At 44.0% G+C, this 20825-nt stretch overlaps 1 long non-coding RNA gene across 1 annotated transcript; it reads right to left on the bottom strand.

Moving 5' to 3' along the window:
- Positions 1 to 1471: 1471 nt before the first annotated feature.
- On the bottom strand, positions 1472 to 6571 carry LOC128342513 (uncharacterized). Its single transcript, XR_008315034.1, has 2 exons — positions 6094 to 6571; positions 1472 to 5811 (listed from the first exon to the last, which is right to left on the bottom strand). It is a non-coding gene; the product is annotated as an uncharacterized LOC128342513 (long non-coding RNA).
- Between the last annotated feature and the right edge of the window lie 14254 nt (positions 6572 to 20825).

The raw sequence follows: 20825 nt of genomic DNA, 5'->3' as shown, positions 1-20825 counted from the left end.
GGTTGTCTTTGGTAGAATACAGGAAGGGTTTACCATTGCCTCCTCCCACACAGTGTGAGATGATGCCTTTTAGCATCTTCCTATATCGCTGCTGCCCAATATAGGTGTTTCTTGTAGTCTGGGAAACATACCAATGGGGATTCGAATCAGCAACTTCTGGCTTGCTAATCAAGTCATTTCCCCGCTGCGCCATAGTATTGCAATAATTGCATCTGTCCTAATTATTAAAGATATTGGAGTTATCTTTGTGCCAGAAGTTGCTTCAAAAAGTAATGCCCACCATAAAATATTTCCGCAACATGATCATTCATACTTCCACCGAAATCCCATGTGAAATCTCAGTGGAAGCACGAATGATCATGTTGTGTAAATATGCTATGATAAGCATCACTTTTTGAACCAACAGCTGACGTAAAGCGAGTGCTATCATATTTTCTCTGATACATGCCTGTTACCATGCATCATGACTATGATTTAGCTTAAGTGAAAATTTGTCATTAACTCTAGTTGGATGCAAATGTACATACAGCTATGTTGCTTTATAAGGTAGCCAGAAAGCTGCCTAGGGGCACCCAGAGGAGAGTAATGGAGTCAAGACAGGTTTCTTGAAAAACAAAGCCTATGTTTATTAGAGAACAGAACTTTACAGGGCAGATTCTGGTGCCAGCGGCGGGGGTGCTAGCTAAGAGACTGGGGACTTTTCCCCATCTGAATACCCCTGGCCTGAGCTGGGAGATTTGGTATGCCTGCCTTACCTCCTCCCTTCAGCCTTGACCAGCAGAGAAGGCCTGCTGCTGGGAACTCCTTCTGCCAGCCTGAACCGCTCTCCTGCTTGCCCTGATGAGCTCAGCTGTGTGGGGGGCAGTTTCATAGCCAAGCTTCAGAGTCCACATGAGAGATGGGGTGCTGGGGGATATGACAAAAAGGACAGAAGAAAGCCAGAGGAGCAGCAACTAGTATAGCCACGGTCTCCGGTCGGCGGGCTGGTGGGTTTGTAGGCAGGGGCGTAACTACTATTAGGCAAGGGGAGGCGGCTGCCTGGGGGCCCCCACGCCTCAAGGGGCCCCCCAGAGGCAAGTCACATGACTATATATTGTGAAGTGTGTGTGTGTATCAGCAAGGGGCCCATTTTAAAATTTTGTCTCTGGGCCCACTCCAGCCTTGTTACGCCCCTGTTTGTAGGTGGCTGCCAAAGGGGGCCAACCTTTGGTGCCAGCCCATCAGTGCCTGAGAAGAAGTTATGTTCAAGGTCCTCAAATATGAGTTTTAGGTAGTTAGTTAGATTTTTGTTTTAGTGGTTTGTGCCAGGCTGCTCACAGGGATGTGTCTGGGCTTTCTTGTGAAGGATGGAGTCCAGCAATTTAATTAGTTTTCCCTTCCAGCTGCCCTTTCAGCTCTCAGACCTTGGGGAGTAGTTCCAACTAGAGTAGTTCTCAGGTCTTGGGGAGTAGTTCCATGCTCCTTTGTAATGTCAGGTTTATTTATTTATTTATTTTCACATTTATATCCTGCTTTTCCTCCGAGGAGCTCAGAGTGATGTACATGCTTATTTTTATCCTCACAACAACCCTGTGAGTCAGGTTTGGCTGAGAGATACATGACTGGCCCAGAGTCACAGTCGTAAACCCCCCACACTCGCTGAGCCATCTGTAATTTACGACGCAGCAGCAAGTGAAAAGATGTCTCCAGTTATAATACTTCGTGCAGGCAGGCATGAGGTTTTCATCTAGCATCTGTAAAAAGCACAAGAGAACAAATCACTACCGAGCAACAAGTTCAACTTGCATTCCCCCACAACCAAGGCTGTTCACCAGATTCCAGAGATCCCAAGTCTAAGGGTCCAAGGCATCACGGAGGGAGGTATCAAGGCTGTCTGACAGGTTGCCTCCAGCAGCACGGCAGGGTGAAGCCGCAGAATTTATAGCAGGTTGCCAGCTGGAATCAATCAGTGCTCTGCCCAGTCAGCCGCCTTCAGTTAGTCTTGTACATGCTGCAAGCGACTGCTGCATCTCAACTCCCTGATTTGGTCACCGCTTCTTGTGCCTGCATGGCCTGAGAGATAGCACTGGCAGCGAGAATTCCTCCTGGGATTTGTCACTCTGCTCTGCCTCCTGCACCAAGCCCTCCTCTACTGCCTCTTCACTCTGGTCACAAAGCTAGCCCTCGGGATCCTCAGGTAAATTCACTGCCTCCCACTCCACTTCCGCATCCTCAAACACCTGACAGTCACTCAGTGATTTTCATGTTTGAATGGGGAATTCGAACTCGGGTCTTCCCAGTCATAGTCCAACACTCTAACCACTACACTAAGATCAAAATCATCCATGATTTGATCATGAATGAAAGAGCTGACCTGGCTTAGATAACTGAGTCCTGGTTGGGAGAGACTAGTGGTCCTGTTTGGGCCCAACCTCTTTCCCCAGGGTACTCTGTTGCTAAGCAGGTTAGGGGAAGTGTGTGTGGAGTGGCTGTGTGTGGAGTGGCTGTGGTCCATAAGAATAACATCTCCCTTACCAGGATCCCTGTGAGAGAACTGACATACAGTACTGAGTGTGTGTACCCTAGGTTGGGGATGTGGGATAAATTTGGGATTCTGTTGGTGTACTGTACACCCTACTGCCAAACAGAGTCCCTAACTGAGCTGATGGAACTGGTCACTGAATTGGTGTTGGAGTCACCCAGGTTTTTAGTGCTGGGTGATTTCAACGTCCACTTTGAGACTAGCTTGTCGGGTACTGCTCAGGAGTTCATAGCAGCCATGACAACAATGAGCCTATCCAAATACCTACACATGTTGCTGGTCACACGCTGGATTTGATCTTTTGCTGAGATTGCCGGGGGGAGGGTGTTTTGTGGATGGGGTTTACTGTAGTTTTCCCCATTATCATGGACAGACCTCTTCCTGTTTAAGGTTGATCTCACAGTCACATCTGACCCCTGCATGGATAGTGGACCTATTAGAATGGTCCACCCGAGAAGGCTGTTGGATCCAGAAGGATTCCAAAGGGCCTTGGAGGGTTTTGGAGTTGGTTCTGCTGGTGATTCTGTCAATGCCCTGGTGGATACTTGGAACAGGGAATTTACCAGGGCAGTAGACACAATCACTCCTAAGCATCCTCTCCGACCCACTTCAAAATTAGTTCCATGGTATACGGAAGAGCTACGGGAGTTGAAGCGGCAAGGTAGACAACTGGAGAGCAAATGGAAGACTCATCTTGAATTCAATAAGATGAGCACAGAGCCCATTTGAAGGCCTATGCTGTGGCAATACAGGCAGCATCAAGGAAGCAATTTTATTCTGCGCATATTGCATCTGCAAGTTCTCATCCAGCAGAGCTGTTCCAGATTGTTAGGGGTTTAACTCAAGCCCCTTCTGTTTCAAATCTGTTTCCAGAAACAATGTCTCACTGTGACACATTTAATTAGTTCTTTGCAAAAATCTCTCGCATTCAGGCTGATTTGGAACATAGGAAACTGCCATATACTGAGTCAGAACATTGGTCTATCTAGCTCAGTATTGTCTTCACAGACCGGCAGTGGCTTCTCCAAGGTTGCAGGCAGGAATCTCTCTCAGCCCTATCTTGGAGAAGCCAGGGATGGAACTTGAAACGTTCTGCTCTTCCCAGAGCAGCTTCATCCCCTGAAGGGAATATCTTGCAGTGCTCACACATCAAGTCTCCCATTCAGATGCAACCAGGACAGACCCTGCTTAGCTATGGGGACGAGTCATGCTTGCTACCACAAGACCAGCTCTCCTCTCCTCTCTCTTTGGACTCCAATATTTCTGCAGGTCCAGTTAGGGAGCTGCCCAGCAATCCCACTTACAAGATTAGACTGGATCAGTTTCCGTTTGTGATTCCTGAGGATGTGTACAAGCTGATTGGAGCAGTACAGCCTACCACCTCTTCTTTGGATCCTTGCCCATCATGGCTGATTTTATTTTGAGTGAGAGTGAGGATAGCAAAGTTGCTGATGTTCTTTAGGACAGGAGGAGGCAAAGGCCTTTGCTGGAAGGAGGGCAAGTCAGCAAAGCTTTTAGTTCAAGAAAGCAGTGTGCCTTAGACTACTGGTTGCCAGAGTCTGCTAACTTGGGATATGCTGAAGTATCCCAGGGAGTTAGGGAAGCAACTGTGAATCATTCTGTGCAGGAGAACAAGGAGTTTCTCTAGAGCAATGTTACAGGGCAGGTCTACAATTGAGCAAATGTGTACAATGAACATGGGCAGTCACTGGGGGGGCTGTGTCCAAATTTCCAACTTAAATAACAATTTCCCCATAGGAATTAATGAAAAATTCAAAATAATGGCTGGGCAGAAAGCCCTGGAAATTCACATAATGTTCCCATATGGTTCTAAGAGTAATTGTATATGGATGTTCAAGGAGATCAATCCACATGTCAATTTTTAATGATTTTTAAAAGAAAACATTTTTTAAAAAAATTCATTAAAAATTTAAGAAGTGGATTAATCTACTTGATCATCAACACATTGGCTGCCATCATGTGCTACTCCGATATGAATTTTAAGAACTTTCTTCCCAGGCATTCTGGGGTTGCAAAAATGGGGGTACTGCTCCTTGTATATAAAGGTAAGGAACAGTTTCCTACAAATGAGGCTTGAATGATGGACAAAGTGGGGTTTTCAATTCCAGAATGTTTTTTTAACTTTCTGCCATAAATCAAAGCAGTGATGACACTTTTAAACAAGTTTTGAAACTTTTAAAAAAATTCATTAAAAATCAACTAATAACCTTGAAAGTCTGCATACTTAGCCTACAGTGATTGGTCTGAAAAAGCCAGTGGGCTAGAAATGGAACTAAGCAACCACCCATGGGTGGAGCCACCATTGCATGAATGGGTTTGGAGAACCCAGGCTGCTGTGCTTCAGCGGCTGCACCTTGCTCCCCAGCCATGCCCCGCGTCTGATGTCAGATGCAGGGGCATTATTTCACTCGCCAACGGGGCCACGCAACCCCATTGCAAGAGAAACCAGCACTGCATTCGCAGCATGGCCAGTAGCAACTCTCCCTGCCTTTAAAAGGCAAGCAGGGTGAGACACTCTGGCCGCGCTGTGAACATGGCACTGGCTGGACTTCGCTCGCCAATGGGGGTCATGCAGCCCCATTTGTGAGCTAAGCTATGCCCCCTGCATTTGAGACACAAAGGGCGTAGCTGAACTATGCGCTCTGCGTCTGACATCAGACATTTACGTCTGATGCAGGGGCGGGGCTAGAGGGCCACAGTGGTGGGCTGAACCCGGCTGCCGCTGGTCTCCCTCTGTCCCTGAAACCACTTTTATTAGCAATAAATGTCTTGTTTCTTGATGATCTATTTTCACATTGATGTTTCACATGCCTGAAGCAAAGCAACAATTCTGATGTTCCTGATCTCACGCCAGCCTTTTTGTTCTGCATTTGTTGCTTTCTTAAGCCTGTAGGAAACCATTAATTGCTTTATGCTTTTCAAGCCAAGCCATTTCCTGCAAATAAAGATTGTCCATCCAACCGCTCTGGTTCTCTATACAAGTCTGTTCCCATGCAAGACAAAGGTCTATTTTTTTCTTACCTTGGAGAAGTATGTCTTTTTCTCTTGCAAGTACAAGTTCCTCGTACACTAGAAAATTACCTTTCAGTTGGCAAAACAATAATCAAAATCGTCAGATCATGATAGATGCCTTCTGTGATTGGTTTGAAAGGGCCAGTGGGAAGAAAAGAAACCAATAGCCTTTTGCTTTGGCAAGAAAGGACTTACCTCTTCAGAACTTACCTCCATGTTGGTGGTTACCACCTGTGGTCTTTTACATTCCTTCCTTCCTGAAACAGTGCAACACTTTGTATCATTAAACCTTTCTTTTATGCATTTGTTGCTTTCTTAAGCTGACTGAAAGCCATGCATTTCAAGCCAAGCCATTTCTTGCTAATAAAGCACATTGTGATGGTGTTGCCTCTCATTCTATAGGAAAGAAATCAAATGGCTGCTTTCTTTAGCAATAAAGCACTTGCCTTTGTGTTGGTGATGTTAATATCTGAAGTTTTTTGCTTCCCTTTTTCTGACACAGTGCAACAAATTGTTTCTTACTTTGCATTATTCCTTACCTTGTGTCATGATTTTTATGAGTTTTTCTTAAACTTGGCAGAATCTATGATTTCTTTTAACTTTCCAAGATGATTCCCAAAATGAAGGTTGTCTTATTGCTGTCCATTTGTCTGTAGTTTCCTGTTCAAGCTAGTATATTTCCAGGGTGAAGATTCTTTGCCAGGCAACAGTATCTCCCCCTCCTACTGTCTCTAGAATTAAGCCTTGGCAAAGGTTATTTACAGAGCCAAAGAAAAGAAGTGAAAGGATTTGGCATTAAGAGATCCTGAAACACTCTCATCTGCTGGATCACTTGGTTTCAAACCGCCTCCAGCCCTTACAAATTCCTGTTCTAGAAAAGGTACTTCTTTCCTGGCAGCCTTACCACTCATTTGTATATCTAAAAAGAACACAACTGCTTTGATCCCATCTATTCTTGGGATAGGACATAGGAGGACGAGGACCAAGCTGCCCCTGTGAGATTCTGCTGCTTCTGCCTCCACCACACCTTGATGACTAAAGCTTGGTGATGGAGCTTTAGCCATCACCAAGGAGACAATGATTGCATCATAATAGAGAAACCACAGATGATGTAATTGCCACCTGCAGAGGTGGGGGCAAAGTGTCATCCTTCAGCACTGAGGAGAGATGTAGCTGGAAGGCACATACATTCACAGCAAACATATACATGTTTTATACCAGTCTTATCCTAGTTTGGAGAGAGTGCTGATAATTCTCAGAGTTATTAATCTTTTTGAGTTTCCCATGGATCCCTATGTGGAAATTATCTGATGGAGCCCATGTTCAATTCTCACACACAGGCCCCTTCAGAGCTTGTTATGCCACTGACAATATACAGGCAGCATACAGGGCAAGAGGGTTTCTCTGGAGCAATACATAGTAAATGGCAAAAGCAGGATTCCTTTATAGTAAAAATTTGGCTTCAGGGAATGGCTGGATTTAAGTGCATCCCAGCAATGACTCTTAATCACTCTAAACAAAAGATCTGATGAGTCTGAGGATCACAAGGATCCTGATCCTATTCAGGCATCCCAAAAGACAAAGGGGCAGGTACTTTCTTCCTGCAGGTGCTTTGGGTTAATGGGGAAGTGCTTTTCAAGCATGACCCATCGGAGCTGTTTCTGGAGCTCTTATCAAGAAGAGTTCAACTACCTTGAATGACTCTTGGTGTTTCTTTAGGTACTCACACTCATTAAAACACTCCAAAGCTGATGGGGGAAACCAGTCAATCCTGATGTTTTATCTAATCAATTTCCAGCCCTTTTTTCAGCTAGCCAGGCAGCTATACTACTAAGATAGTTCTTTCCTGGTCCACTGTGATTCTGTTGACTAAGGCATCAGGAAAGTACCCAAATCAGAATGACTAATTGTGCATTCCCCACCAATTGGAGTCAGGTTCTAGGCAAAATGGTGGCTACCAAGAGAAATATGGGGTACAGGACTGCCACCAGGGATAGTAATAAGAGAGCCAATATATTTAATAATTAGCTGAGCAGATAAAATTACTATACTACAGTTAAATGATAAGCAACACTTACAAAATCTCTCCCTGCTATGCATTAATGTAGAACAGGGGGCATTTTGGAGTCAGGATGTGATCAATTTTCTGACATGAGGGAGTATCGTATGCAGTGTGCCTTCTGTATTAAGCTGTGACATGTTAGCCAATACATCTTTCTTCCTACCGGATTGATATGATGCTTGTTATGCGTGTGCTTCCTTGTTTGTGGTCTTTGTACGTGTTTGCTCTGTGTAACCACAAGAGAGCATTTTTACAACGGAGACCTTGGAATGAGGGGAGCATAAGAGCACTTTTGCTTTCCCTTACATGATATCCTGCTGTTTGTTGTCTTGGGTATGTGCACTTCCCACCTCCTTTAACATTCTGTCTTGCCAAAGGTGATGTTCCTGCTGCCTTTATGTGAGTGGGTTTGAATGTTGCCATAGCAATGTGGACCAGTAGAGGGGAGATTCTAGCTGGTGATGTAGGTGTTTCCTTTCTCTCTTCCTGTGGATTTGTTATGGGAGGTGTTCCCAAAATTTCCATTTTTTTCCCTAGGGAAAATGTTTCCATGGCTTCAAAATTTCTGAAAATTTACATTTCTGCTTCTGAATAAACATTTATGTAGGAAAAATAGGTCTATCTTTAAGATAAAGACTAAATGGTCACAAATTTGTCATGAAGAACAAGAACACCGAGAATCCAGTCAGTGAACATTTTCATCTCCAGGGACACAGTGTAAATGACCTAAGAGTAACTGTTCTTAAGAAGATCCAGGAGATGCATGAAATGGAAGATGAACTGATACAGAAAACTGTGACTATATTGACTGAGATCTTGACTGAAATTACGGTACCCTTGTATATTATACAGACTCCTTCTTCCTCTTCTTCATAATCAGAAGATATTTTATCTCTGTCTCTGTAAGAACTTTAGTATGTTCACATTCTATTTGCCTTCAACTAACCTTTCTCCTGAGCTTGCCCACAAAAGCAAATGCTTGCTTGTAACAACAAACAACAACAACATCTACAGTTAATCTCAAAGTGCCACACACTTTTTCTACTGGCCTGCAAAAGACTAGCATGGCTACACATATTAAGTCTGAGTAAACATGCAAAGGATTACAGTGTTAATCAACTAATAAACTGCGTTAGTGGATGCATGCTCTGCTTCCTTGGTTTAGCAGGCTTGTATTGTAACATTCTAAGATTGCCCTGGTGAGCAGTCCAGCAAAAAAGTCAAAATGCCACCAGTCCTTTAAATGACAAACAGAGATGGAGGTTGGAGCCAGGAAAATGGCATCCCCTCTGGGTCTGACTCTGACCACCTCCTAACATGGCCTCTTCATGTTGCTCCATAGTGAGGTCGGCCTTATATAAATGTCTACAAATCTCAGCTGATGCAAAAAAAAAAAAAAATCTGTAGCCCACAGATTTGAGTCACCAGCAACCCATCATACTGGCTCACCAAAACTGCTGCACAGGCTTCTTATTAATAGCCTGAATCCAACATAACAAAAGGAATGTGTCTACAGCTATCATAAATGCTAGGATTAGGGTTGCCATATCCAGGTTTCCCAAATCCAGGTGGCCTAATTTGCATATTATGCAAATTATGCTGTAACTAAATTGCATTTATTTATTTATTTATTTGAGAAATTTGTATACTTTCCCCTCCTTACCTGCCCTCCCATGTGATCGGATCCACAGTAAAATCCGGGCAGCACATTTGAAATCCATGTAAATCCAGGTGGAATTTAGCAGCCAGGTGGAGCAGCCAAAATCCAGGGGCTACCCTAAATTCCGAGGGACATGGCAACCCTAGCTAGGATCAGCTGTGAGGGCCTTCTTAAGTCTATCATCTGTCTCAGAGGCAGTCCAAGATATTTTGCTGCCTAAGATCAAGGATAAATACAACATCCTTCCTCCCAATCTGCAGGCAGGTGCTCAGCATTCTCTGGCCATGCTGCTAAGGTAGAGGAGGTGGCAAGCAAACTCTCAGACTATGCCACTATGCTAGGCAGTGGTGGCAGGGCTGTTCCTAGCTTATGTCAGGTGTGGGGGCAAGAAGGAGTGCATCCCAAAGGAGAGAGGGTGGGGGAATGAATGGCAAGCCTGAATACAGATTGTGAGGAGCTCCAAAAGGATCTCTCCAAACTGGGTGAGTGGGCAACAAAATGGCAAATGTGGTTCAATGTTGGCATGTGTAAAGTGATGCACAGTGGGACAAAAAACCCCAACTTCAAGTATACTCTGATGGGATCTGAGCTGTCAGTGACTGACCAGGAGAGGGATCTTGGGGTCGTGGGGGACAGCTCATTGAAAGTGTCAACTCAATGTACGGCAGCTGTGAAAAAGGCCAATTCCATGCTAGGGATCATTAGGAAGGGGATTGAAAATAAAACTGCTATTATAATGCCCTTATACAAAACTATTGTGCGGCCACACTTGGAGTACTGCGTACAATTCTGGTCACCACATCTTAAAAAGGACATTGTAGAACTGGAAAAAGTGCAGAAGAGGGCAACCAAGATGATCAGGGAACTAGAGCACCTTTCTTATGAGGCAAGGCTATAACACCTGGGGCTTTTTAGTTTAGAAAAAAGACTACTGCAGGGAGACATGATTGAGGTCTATAAAATCATGCATGGTGTGGAGAAAGTGGATAGAGAGAAATTCTTCTCCCTCTCCCATAACACTAGAAACAGGGGTCACCCCATGAAATTGATTGCCAGGAAATCTAGGACCAACAACAGAAGTACTTTTTCACACAACTCATAATCAACCTGTGGAATTCTCTGCCACAGGATGTGGTGACAGCCAACAACCTGGATGGCTTTAAGGGGGGTTTGGATAACTTCATGGAGGAGAGGTCTATCAACGGCTACTTGTTGGAGGGCTACAGGGCCACCTCCAGCCTCAAAGGCAGGATGCCTCTGAGTACCAGTTGCAGGGGAGTAACAGCAGGAGAGAGGGCATGCCTTCAACTCCTGCCTCTAGGCTTCCGGCGGCATCTGGTGAGCCACTGTGTGAAACAAGATTCTGGACTAGATGGGCCTTGGGCCTGATCCAGCAGGGCTGTTCTTATGTTCTTAATAGGGTGAGGAAGGGTGGTGGCAGCATGGCAGGGAGCCCTGTTGGGTAGCGCATGTGGTGGTGGGGGGGGCAGTGCTTGCCCCTGCCTGAGGCAACTGCCTCACCCTATCTCATGTAAGGGCCATCCCTCAGCTGTGCACTCTGAGGCTGGACAGCGAGGGATTCTTGGAGGCTGCCCCTGCAACTGGAAATAACATTCCCCTACAGGTTTGTCAAAACTGAGCATCTTTTGAAGCACCAGAAGACCATTCATTAGGGCTGACTTTTGTCATGATTGACCACACCTGTATCCTGCCCTTCCTTTGTGGAGCAGGGTGCTGCTCTGCATGGAGTTCTTCTCTCAAGAACATCAGGGCCCTGCTGGATCACAGCCCCACCTAACCCATCATTCCCTTTCTCACAGTGGCCCACCAGATGCCTTCAGGAAGCTTGGACACAGAAGAGGAAAGCAACAGTCCTTTCCCATTGCTACTGCCCAGCAACTGGCATGCAAAGATATCCTGGAGAATCAAGCAAGTAAACAAGAGAAGAAAGAAGGTGTTAGCCATTGTTGAGGTTTAACCTGACTTTTCCCCTAGGAATACTTTGTAATGTTTTGCTCACCCAAAGCATTAGAAATGGGGGCAAGGCGGGGAATAAACATATTTATTTCCATCAATATAGCAATCAAGCAGATACAGTAATTATTCCCTAAGGTTCCAACCCCATGGACACTTACTCTGGAAATCCGAGAACTTTGTGGGACTTCCGAATAAATGTATCTAGGGCTAGACTGCACATAGGCAACTTGTTAACTGTACTGACCTGCCCCTAAAGTCAGACACCTCAACATTTCCCAGGCATATAAAATGGAACCCAGGAGCCCTCCAGTGGCATTTCTCAATGCTACATTATGAGAACACTAGTATTTTCAAGCCCGTTATGATAACGGGCGCTAGCTTTCTATCCCGTCTTTTCTCTCTCTCTCTCTCTCTTTCTGTCTCTTTTTTCCCCCCTTGTCCCCTCTCTCTTTTTGTTTTTTGTTTTGTTGTTGTCTCTGTTTTTGTTCTTCCTTATTTTGCTTTTACTTTTTTGGGGGGGGTGGATGGATGAATAACGGCCAAAATGGCCCATGAGAAGGTGGCCGCCCCCGCCTATCGCCCTCCCGCGCACGCAGCTGCCGGAGCCCACCTTACCCGCTCCAGCCCGAAGGAGAAGAGAGGAACTCGGGAACAGAGCTACTCTCTGTGTTAAGCTGCTGCCCACACTGTCGCAATGGACGCAATAGGCGTCTTTGCGTCCATAGTGGCAGTTTGAGCAGTGACTTAGCACAGAGAGGAGCTCTGCTCGTGAGCTCCTCTCTTTTCCCTCGGGCTGGAGCGGGTAAGGTGGTCTTCGACAGCTGGGAGGGCGATAGGCGGGGGCGGCAACCTTCTCATGGGCCATTTTGGCCCTTAATCTTTTGGGGGGGGGAGCGGGGAAGGTGATTTTGGGCAGCTGGGAGGGCGGGTGAGCAGGCGGCGGCGGCTGTGAGCGGGCGGGGGCCTCGTTGGCGGCTTCGCCGCCACCTCGCCCAGCTTCCCTGTCCCCCGTCTTGGTCTTCCCCCGTCGCCATTGCCCTCGCCTTTTTCAGGGCGGCCGCTTCTGCTTGCCTCGGCCTCCTCTTGCCGTGCCTCAGCTCATGGCCGAGGCGGCGGCTCTGCCGCCGCCTTGGCCACTTTCCCCCGCCGCCACACACCGGCTAATGGCCGCCCGTGGCTGTGGGACACTGGTGTCTGAGGTCCTGTGTCCCTTGGGCTCTTCTGGGCCTGCGCTTTGCGCAGGCCCAGAACAACCCAGGGAGGCAGGGACGCAGATCCCCAACGTTCCAAAGCCACAGCCACTCACTTAGCCTTTTATTATATAGGATGGTAATGCAGAGGAGGACATATGCTATAGCTCAACTGAGTTGCATAGAAGTAGTCTATTTATGTAGGTTTCATTTAATTTTAGACAAATTCAATCTTCTGCAAGTCTCGTGCAGCATCTTGATGAAAAGCCAGCTTGAAGCCGAAAGAACAATCCCAACCTTGGTACCATCTGTTCACTCTCATCTGCTTCCTGATTTAGAAAAGAATAAAAATCTAAACAGACTACAAAACAAGAAAACCCAAATATTCATAGTATGTTTTTAAACATTTGTTTAAGAGCATTATTAATAATGCTCTCAATGGGCAACATTACATTTTTTTCCTTTTTGGCTAGGTTTTCTTCTTTTTCTCTTTCTGTTTAGCTGATCCAGCCACCATGTTCCTCATTTTACAAAGACCTACAATTATGTGAATTATGTGAAGGCTGTTAGAAAATTACCAAGGTAATCTTATACATACAAGTAGTCCGAGCATATGAATTCATGAGCTATTCATGCCCTTTAAATTAATCATGGGCATACATCATTTCAAGATCAAAAGAAAAGCGTTCATTAGATTAATCAGTAGAGTTTGGTATAAATGTGATGAGGAGTCCAAGTAATAGGTGTAGTAGAATTTAGTATCACAGTCCATTATTTCTTTCTGTTTGTGTCCCCAATTATTCCACCATAGGATCCTGAGGTTCTGATAGCAGAGCAGTTGCTATGGTAATAATATTCTAAATTCCGTTTTATCAGTTGGGTTAAGCTCTAGCTACAGTGTAACTGTGACCACCTTCTAAACCTTTCTGGACCTTGCTCAGGATCTGTTATTGTTCTGCAGTTTCCACAGACGATACTTAAAAGCACATTTCAGCATCTCTTGTGCTATCTGTACTGTTTTAAAAGGCAAGGCATTATTGCATGAAAGAAATCAAACATACACTCTAGTCAAAGAAGTATATTTGAATTATAGACTGATTTAAACACAAACCAATGCAACTCTCATGCAGAAAGACCCCAGCAGGAAGAGCTATAGCTGGAAATCTTGCCCTTTTAAACTTTTCCCCTTTACAAATGGGGCATTTGACTCATTCAATATATGGGTGGGGGGTTTTAAACCCTGTCGCTCTCAACATGCTATGTGATCAATCTTCATAACCTGGAAACCCACTGAGATTTGCATTGAGTCCATGGAACACAGGAAGAAGCATATTTCTATCTGTAAAAAATTAAGGGGGGAAATCCAGTAATTTCTGAAAGACTCAAGTATTTGAGTCAGAACTCAAATACCATATAAACATAGAGTTCCTGTAATGTGATCTTTCACAATAAAGGTGAACAAACAGCATTCTTAAGATGTTTTAGAACTTATCCAGAAAATCAGCGGATGCATAACCCAACCATATTTTAACCTTTGTGAAAGTGTCCTACATGTCCTCATTTAATGATCATAACTCAATATCCAGTCAGTCCCCTTGTAAAGCATGGCCAGAGGTTACAGTCTTGCTGTGAGATACTATTTAACCAATCCCTGCTGTTAAAAGAAAAATCTAGACATGTGCCAAGCAAAGGAGAAGGGTGCAGAACCTTAAGAAACTAAAATAAAAGGCAGGACAATGCTGCAAGTAGGGAGGTAATTTTGCTGCTTTGAGTTTTTTAGTTTAAGGGCTAGTGAGTCCTGAGTTTCTCCATGGGAGTAGACCAGCAGGGAAACACTTGGCCAATAACAACATTGAAACCTCAATATGGCATAAGCATTAGAGAAAGGAGTTGCTAGTTTCCAAGAGGCACTCATATTTCTGGAGCTGTATTCCACAAGCAATCTAGGTGCTAGGAACAGCATTTGTCCCAGCTACAAGATATTCACCTCCAATCACATGTGCAAATGTGATTTGCACATCCAAATATTTCAGATCCAACAGCTGCAGCTGCCCACAAAGAACCCTTTTAACACTGCTAACTTTTCTGTGGATCCACTGTTCTGAAAAAAAGATGAACTAGATTCTGTCTCACTCTTATTCTGCCTTCCCCACTAAACAACTGAGCAGTAGGATTTTCACTAGTTTAAACAAGTTCCACACTGTAGTGACCAGGCTCCCCTCCCTCTAAAGCAGGCATCCCCAAACTGCGGCCCTCCAGATGTTGCTGAACTACAACCCCCAGCATACCCAGCCACAATAAATTGTGGCTCGGGATGCTGGGAGTTGTAGTTCAGCAACATCTGGAGGGCCGCAGTTTGGGGAAGCCTGCTCTAAAGAGTTAACCGGAAGTGAACCCTTGTCTTGACTGACAGGCTGGTGACCTACAGAGATTGCCCAATCAGACCACCAGGGTGGGGTGGGACCTAGAGAGCTGCTGCTGGGAATTCTGAGAACAAGAAAGGAAGCTAAGCTGGAGGTGCACAAGAGGATATGTGCCATGGAGATTAGCTGCAGAATAACTCTGCAGATCCTTGAAAGACAGGAGGATAGGAAGCTTGAATTCTCATCAGGTTTGGTGAGTTCAAGGAAAGGAGCCAGGGCTTATGGCTTCAGGAAGATTAATTTAGGGAAAGGTTTGTTTAGTCAGACATTAGAAACTTATATTTCTTTGTGTGTGTGTGCTCTGCATATTTTGGATATTGTTCTATTATAGTTTACCTGCAATGTAATTGAAATAAGAAACACTAGCCTATGCTCAATACACCTAGGGTGTTGCAAAAGCCTCTGTAAACATCTAAGTGTGCATTAAGAAAACCTATTTTTGTAATCCTACTAAGTATACTTAACTGTATCTAAAAGCTGAGAAAGCCTCAGTTGGAAGCAGTCTGCAGTAACTGAATAAAACATTTTTTTAGTTATTTTCTTTTTACAAGCCTCTCTGAGTTGGTTTTTAACTCAGGAAAAGGGGTGTGTGCGCAAAGGAGGATTTATCTGGTGTAAATATGTCCTCAAACATTCAGCAGCTATCAGTTTTTTCACCACATGTAAGCTTGCACGTGGAAGATTTTTGTACTTGTCCAAGAGCTAAATTAAGAGAGGTTTTTTTCCTGTGTTATCCTGCCCTAAACCCAGAGAGTTTCCATGGACAAAAGGGGTGGTGGTGGTGGTGGCAGCATTTTGAACCCACCGACAATACAGAATAGTTTTAGGAGAAGCCAAGCCAGGCAGCTCAGCAGGGATGATTCAGCATTTCTTTCCCTCACATGAGCTTGATCTGGGACAAAGGCTTTAATCTGCTGCACACACATGCACCCTGGCTGCTCTGTGCAGATTTCTTTGGATCAAAGCCATTACACTTTGGGGCCATTCACATAATCGGGTGGGAGGAGGGGAAGGCTGGTCCAACTCACCTTCCCACCAGACGATCCCTGGAATGTTGCTGGGAGCGCAGGCCACATTCCTAAACGATCTGCACTGCATGGCACATTGCAGAGCCCCAGTGACCGGAACAGCGCATCCCAGTCTCTGACATGCACAGTGCATTGGGGGCTTCCCTCAGGAGAGGGGTGTTCTAAGTGCCCATCTTTGTGTCCGCTGGGGCTGAATGCAGCCCCAAAGAACACACAGTCTTGGAGCCTGGATTCATGGCTCGCTCAAGCCTTGAACCCCAGCTAAAAGCTGGGATAAAAAGCTGGGATAAGTGGTGCTGCCCCATCAAGATTGGGCCCGATCCAGGTGGTTCTCACCCACAGCCTAACCCAGTTAGGGTGCTTGTGAGAATAGATTCTTTGTGTATTGGTGAAATGTTACATCAGGAGGAGAAAGTTTTACTTTAGTTTTAGACTGGTTTTAAAAAATGGATAACAACTGTTGTGCATGTTATATCTAAAAACTAATTCTCTGGAAAGGTCCTTGGAAAAGGGTGAGGGGTCCTAAAAAGCAATGCCAGGAAATGGAGACTCATGGAGCCTTGCCATTTTTAACCTACTTTCCTTAAGTAAAGTAAGCTTATGAGATCACCCAACTGAGTGTGTGTATCCAGCTATCAACTTCGTACTGTGTGGACCAATATGAACCAAATTGGGTATAATTGTAGGAACACCTCAACAGTGTAGTTTGTGATTATGTCATCCACCCCAATTCAAGACTGCTGATGTGTGAATGATTGAGGCACAAGTGAGAACTGATTTGGACCCAATTTAATACAGTTGTAGGGACACCCCAATGGCATCATTTGTGATGATGCCATCCACTCCAGTTCAAGATGGAGGGCACCTGAACATTTGAGGCGCAAGTGGTTTAAATGTGAATTGCCTGATTTGAACCAAATTTGGCACAGTTGTAGTGACAGATAGGGACATCTCAATGGCTTAGTTTGTGATGTTATCCACCCCAATTCAAGATGGTGGATATGTGAAGGTTTGAGGTGCAAGTGAGCTAACTTGTGATGATGGTAATTATCAATTAAGACTATATTAAAAGGAAAGTAGGAAGATTAGTTCTTACTTACTCACACAAATTTAGACTGAAGTACAGACATATTTAAAGAGTTGATGCCAGTCAACTTACTTTTTCTAGCACCAGCAATAATGGAAGACTTTGAAAAATGGACTCTCATTATAAATTCCTCAGCCAAAAATAAGTACTTAGGGGGGAAAAAACTGGAAAGAGCTGTTACACACATATGGCACTATATAAATAACAGGAATAATGATTATGTCACTGGCACATGTTAAGAATGTGAATCACACTCAGATTTTTCAGCAACTGCTTTGCAGTTGTGACTCAATCAAGATACAGTACAAAAGGTCTTTTGGCTGTGAGAGCTTACTCCTCTCTTTCAGGGGGAAAAAAGATTTCAGTGTTATCTGCCAAATTCTAATGTGGATCTATGTGAAAATAGAACTGCAATCAAAGTACATGCAACTTCAACTTTCTAACATACTTTGCAGAACTGGGAGAAAAATACATTGAAGAGAAACAAAACCCTCCAAAACAAAACCTAGTTTGTAGGCCACAGTTGGAAAGTCTTCTTCCTTCTGCTAAATGCCTATGCTGCTAAATGCCTATGCTTTTCCTACAAAAGCAGATGTCCCATTCTTTAAAAAGTTTTGCTTGAGCTTCTTCGTCCATACAGATGCTCTGTGCATCTGTTCAACTGACATGGTCCAGTGATGGGCAAAGATACCCTAAGGCAATTCTATAGTCCACACAAATTGCTATATTAGAAGGCACGTAGACAGTTTTCCTTGGCAAAGCAACAATTGCCCTGGGCAAGTATGTGAATGGTAGTCTGCTATAGCAACTGATAGCACTTCAGTTATTAAGGGTTTGGGTTCTCAGTAGGGATGTGCACGAGCTAGTTCGGCACCTCCTTTGGGAAGCACCGGACTGGCTCGAGCGCCCACAGCCAAACCAGTTCAGCAGGGCAGGGAACGGTTCCCTAAGGAGCAAGTACGCAGATCCTTACCTGCTCCGCTACTGCCCCACTGCTTTTCCAGGCATGGTGCTGCTCTAGCAAAGGCCACGGACAACTGCAGCACTGTTCCCTGCAGGCTGTGTGCAGCGTCGGCATGCACATGGCTGGAGCGCATCCATGCCAGCCATTTGCATGGTCAGCAGTTTAAGATTCTGCAATTACAATAAATCATACTAGTTAGGTAAATGTGTATACAGGAAGTCCTGGCCTTACAAACGGGTTGTGTCCCAAAAGTTTGTTTGTTAAGTTGGATATCACGTTCATAACTTTGTTTCCAAGAGTGACTAACTTGGATGGTTAGCATTGGTCAGTTGGGGACTTCCGTATGTAATATGTTATGGAGCTTTGTTTGTATGTGTTTCTGTAAGTCAGATGTTTGTAACTTGAGGTGTGCCTGTATTATTCAGGCCATTCAAGCATTTATTCTGGAAAGAAAATTTGGCGTTTCTACACAATTAATGGTTTCCTTTTATCTCAAAGGGTTGGTTTTTGTTTTTTAAGTAAATGCTATTTACGACATGGGTCATGCCACAATGCTTATTTAAAATCTTCTGTTATATATTTTGAAGATATCCATCTCCTAAAATGTTGCCAGACCTTTCATAAACTTATTGCAATGTGCACTGATAAGCTATTTAATCATTAACTTGGACAGCCTTTAAACATGTTAGTTAGTGCAAACAAACACAGTCCAAGGTCTGGGGCTGAAATCAGTTTGGTGTTTTTACTTATTTTGACATGGGCTACTAAAAAAAATATTTCCACAATGTCAGTTTTGCCTCTTCCACTCCATACTCTAAACTACCTACAAAATGCAATAAGCCGAAAAAACAGCAGTACATTCCAATATGTTTATTCTGCATATTTTAGATGGTATTGAATAATGCACAGAAGATTAATTAGTAGTTAATCTTAATTAAATCAAATTAAGAATAATCCAAAACATATTAATACTTATGTAGAAAATATCTATACCATATTGCATGCAAATGGTGTTGAAAATTTTGCTTCTCTCATCTGAAGGTTGTCCATATGAGATCCTGAGAAGAATCATTTTAAGTTTAGTTTGGCACAAGTACACTGACTAACATATTATGCAGCATAACGCAGGTGGTACACACCCACCCGCACTGCTACGGAGCTCTAAATCACCTGGCAACGGTGCTGCGCAATAAGTTAATACCAGTACTGCTGGGAAATTGCACAATTGCACACCACACTCCGCCCATTATTCCAAATGGAAGTAGCATTAAAGTGCAATTGCACAAGACTCTGCAATAATGGTAATGTTCTTTTGCACATCAGCATCACTGGGTGATTTAGAGCTCAACAGTAGCACAGGAAAGTCTGTTCTGCCCACTGTAAGCTGAGGAACATGTCAGGTACTGCATCTATTTTGCTACCCAACCAGAGAAGGGAGCTAGAAATTAAGGTAGCAGTTTTAGACCCTGGGTGTATCAGGCATCTACAGTCCAGTTGCCAGCTCATCAGTGGTGAGTGCAGGCAGGGCACCCAGCATTACACAGATCTCCTCACCAGAGGCCTCACTTCCACTGACATTTTTGAGAAGGTAAGAAATAGCAGGAATCCCTTCTGAACAGAGAGCTCCCACTTTTCTTATCATCTCTGTATCCTAGTGCAAATGACAGAAGACCTCCTCCTTTCCTAAGACATTGACTTGTGTGCCAGAAAAGGTTCTGAGGGAAGGGATTAGTGCTAACCACAAATAATGGCTGTTATTTAAATAGTGAGCCAAGCCTAAATTTATGGATCCCTGCACAATATCCATCCAATCTGAATGGATTGGGACCAGGGGACCAAACAGTGGTCCAGGGAGAAGTACCAGGGTTTGTTTGTTTAAAATCCAACACATGTTCACATTATCCAAATTGCCCCAATAAAAGAAAGCAATTTCAATAATAATCCAGATCGCAATACTCCAGATAGCAATTTCTTACAGGCAGTCTATCATGGTTGTTAATGTTTATATAGTGTCATCAATGGCACTTTACAAAATAGCAGCAGAGAAAGTCAAGGAGCATGAGCATGACACCAGAGCAGAGAATTCTGGCAGTGAGGGGATCATCAGTGATTTTGTTGGAGGCAATTTCAGTGAAGTGTAGAATGTGGAAGCTAAATTGCAGGGAGTAATGTGAGAAGGAGACAAGTCAAGGTAGTGGGATTAAAAAACCCTAACCCATCAGATGTTCCAACCCTTGGACCAGTGAAACAGATACAGATATAGACTTATTTAAATTCTACATTCTCAATTAGTCTGAATTTACACAGATTTGAATCAACAGAGAACTAGAAATGGCAAATAAGGAACTGAGAACTAGAACCCAGCTTCTGTCTTTTCGTCACGTTTAGGGGGGATTCTGACTTAGAGGCGTTCAGTCATAATCCCACAGATGGTAGCTTTGCCCCATTGGCTCCTCAGCCAAGCACATACACCAAATGGCTTCTGTCTTTTAAGCAAGACACTCTCCTTTGGGAGTGGGTAATCATCATCAAAACAATTTTCCTGTTCTTCAATGGAAAACAATCCTGAATGGTATGGAGGAGTTCACATCAATGAAGTTTAATTTTTTTATTAAAGAAAAAATAAAGAGCAGGATAAAACAGAAGCATTTAAAATAGATTTTCGCAACATGCCAATATCCATTTTATTACATATACACACATTCCATATATTATGATGTTCCAATATTATATTAAAACTGACCCCGCCCCCGCACACAAAAAAGACCTACAGCGAATGCAATAATGAAACCAAGCAACGTGTTTCAACATACATAACAATGCAGTTAACAAAATGAAAAAAGCAAGGAAAAGACTACCCAGCTAAGGTTTTCTAGAAGA

Source organism: Hemicordylus capensis, chromosome 2 (assembly GCF_027244095.1).
Source record: "Hemicordylus capensis ecotype Gifberg chromosome 2, rHemCap1.1.pri, whole genome shotgun sequence".
Classification (NCBI taxonomy): Eukaryota; Metazoa; Chordata; class Lepidosauria; order Squamata; family Cordylidae; genus Hemicordylus; species Hemicordylus capensis.
This window is presented reverse-complemented; position numbering and strand designations above follow the sequence as displayed.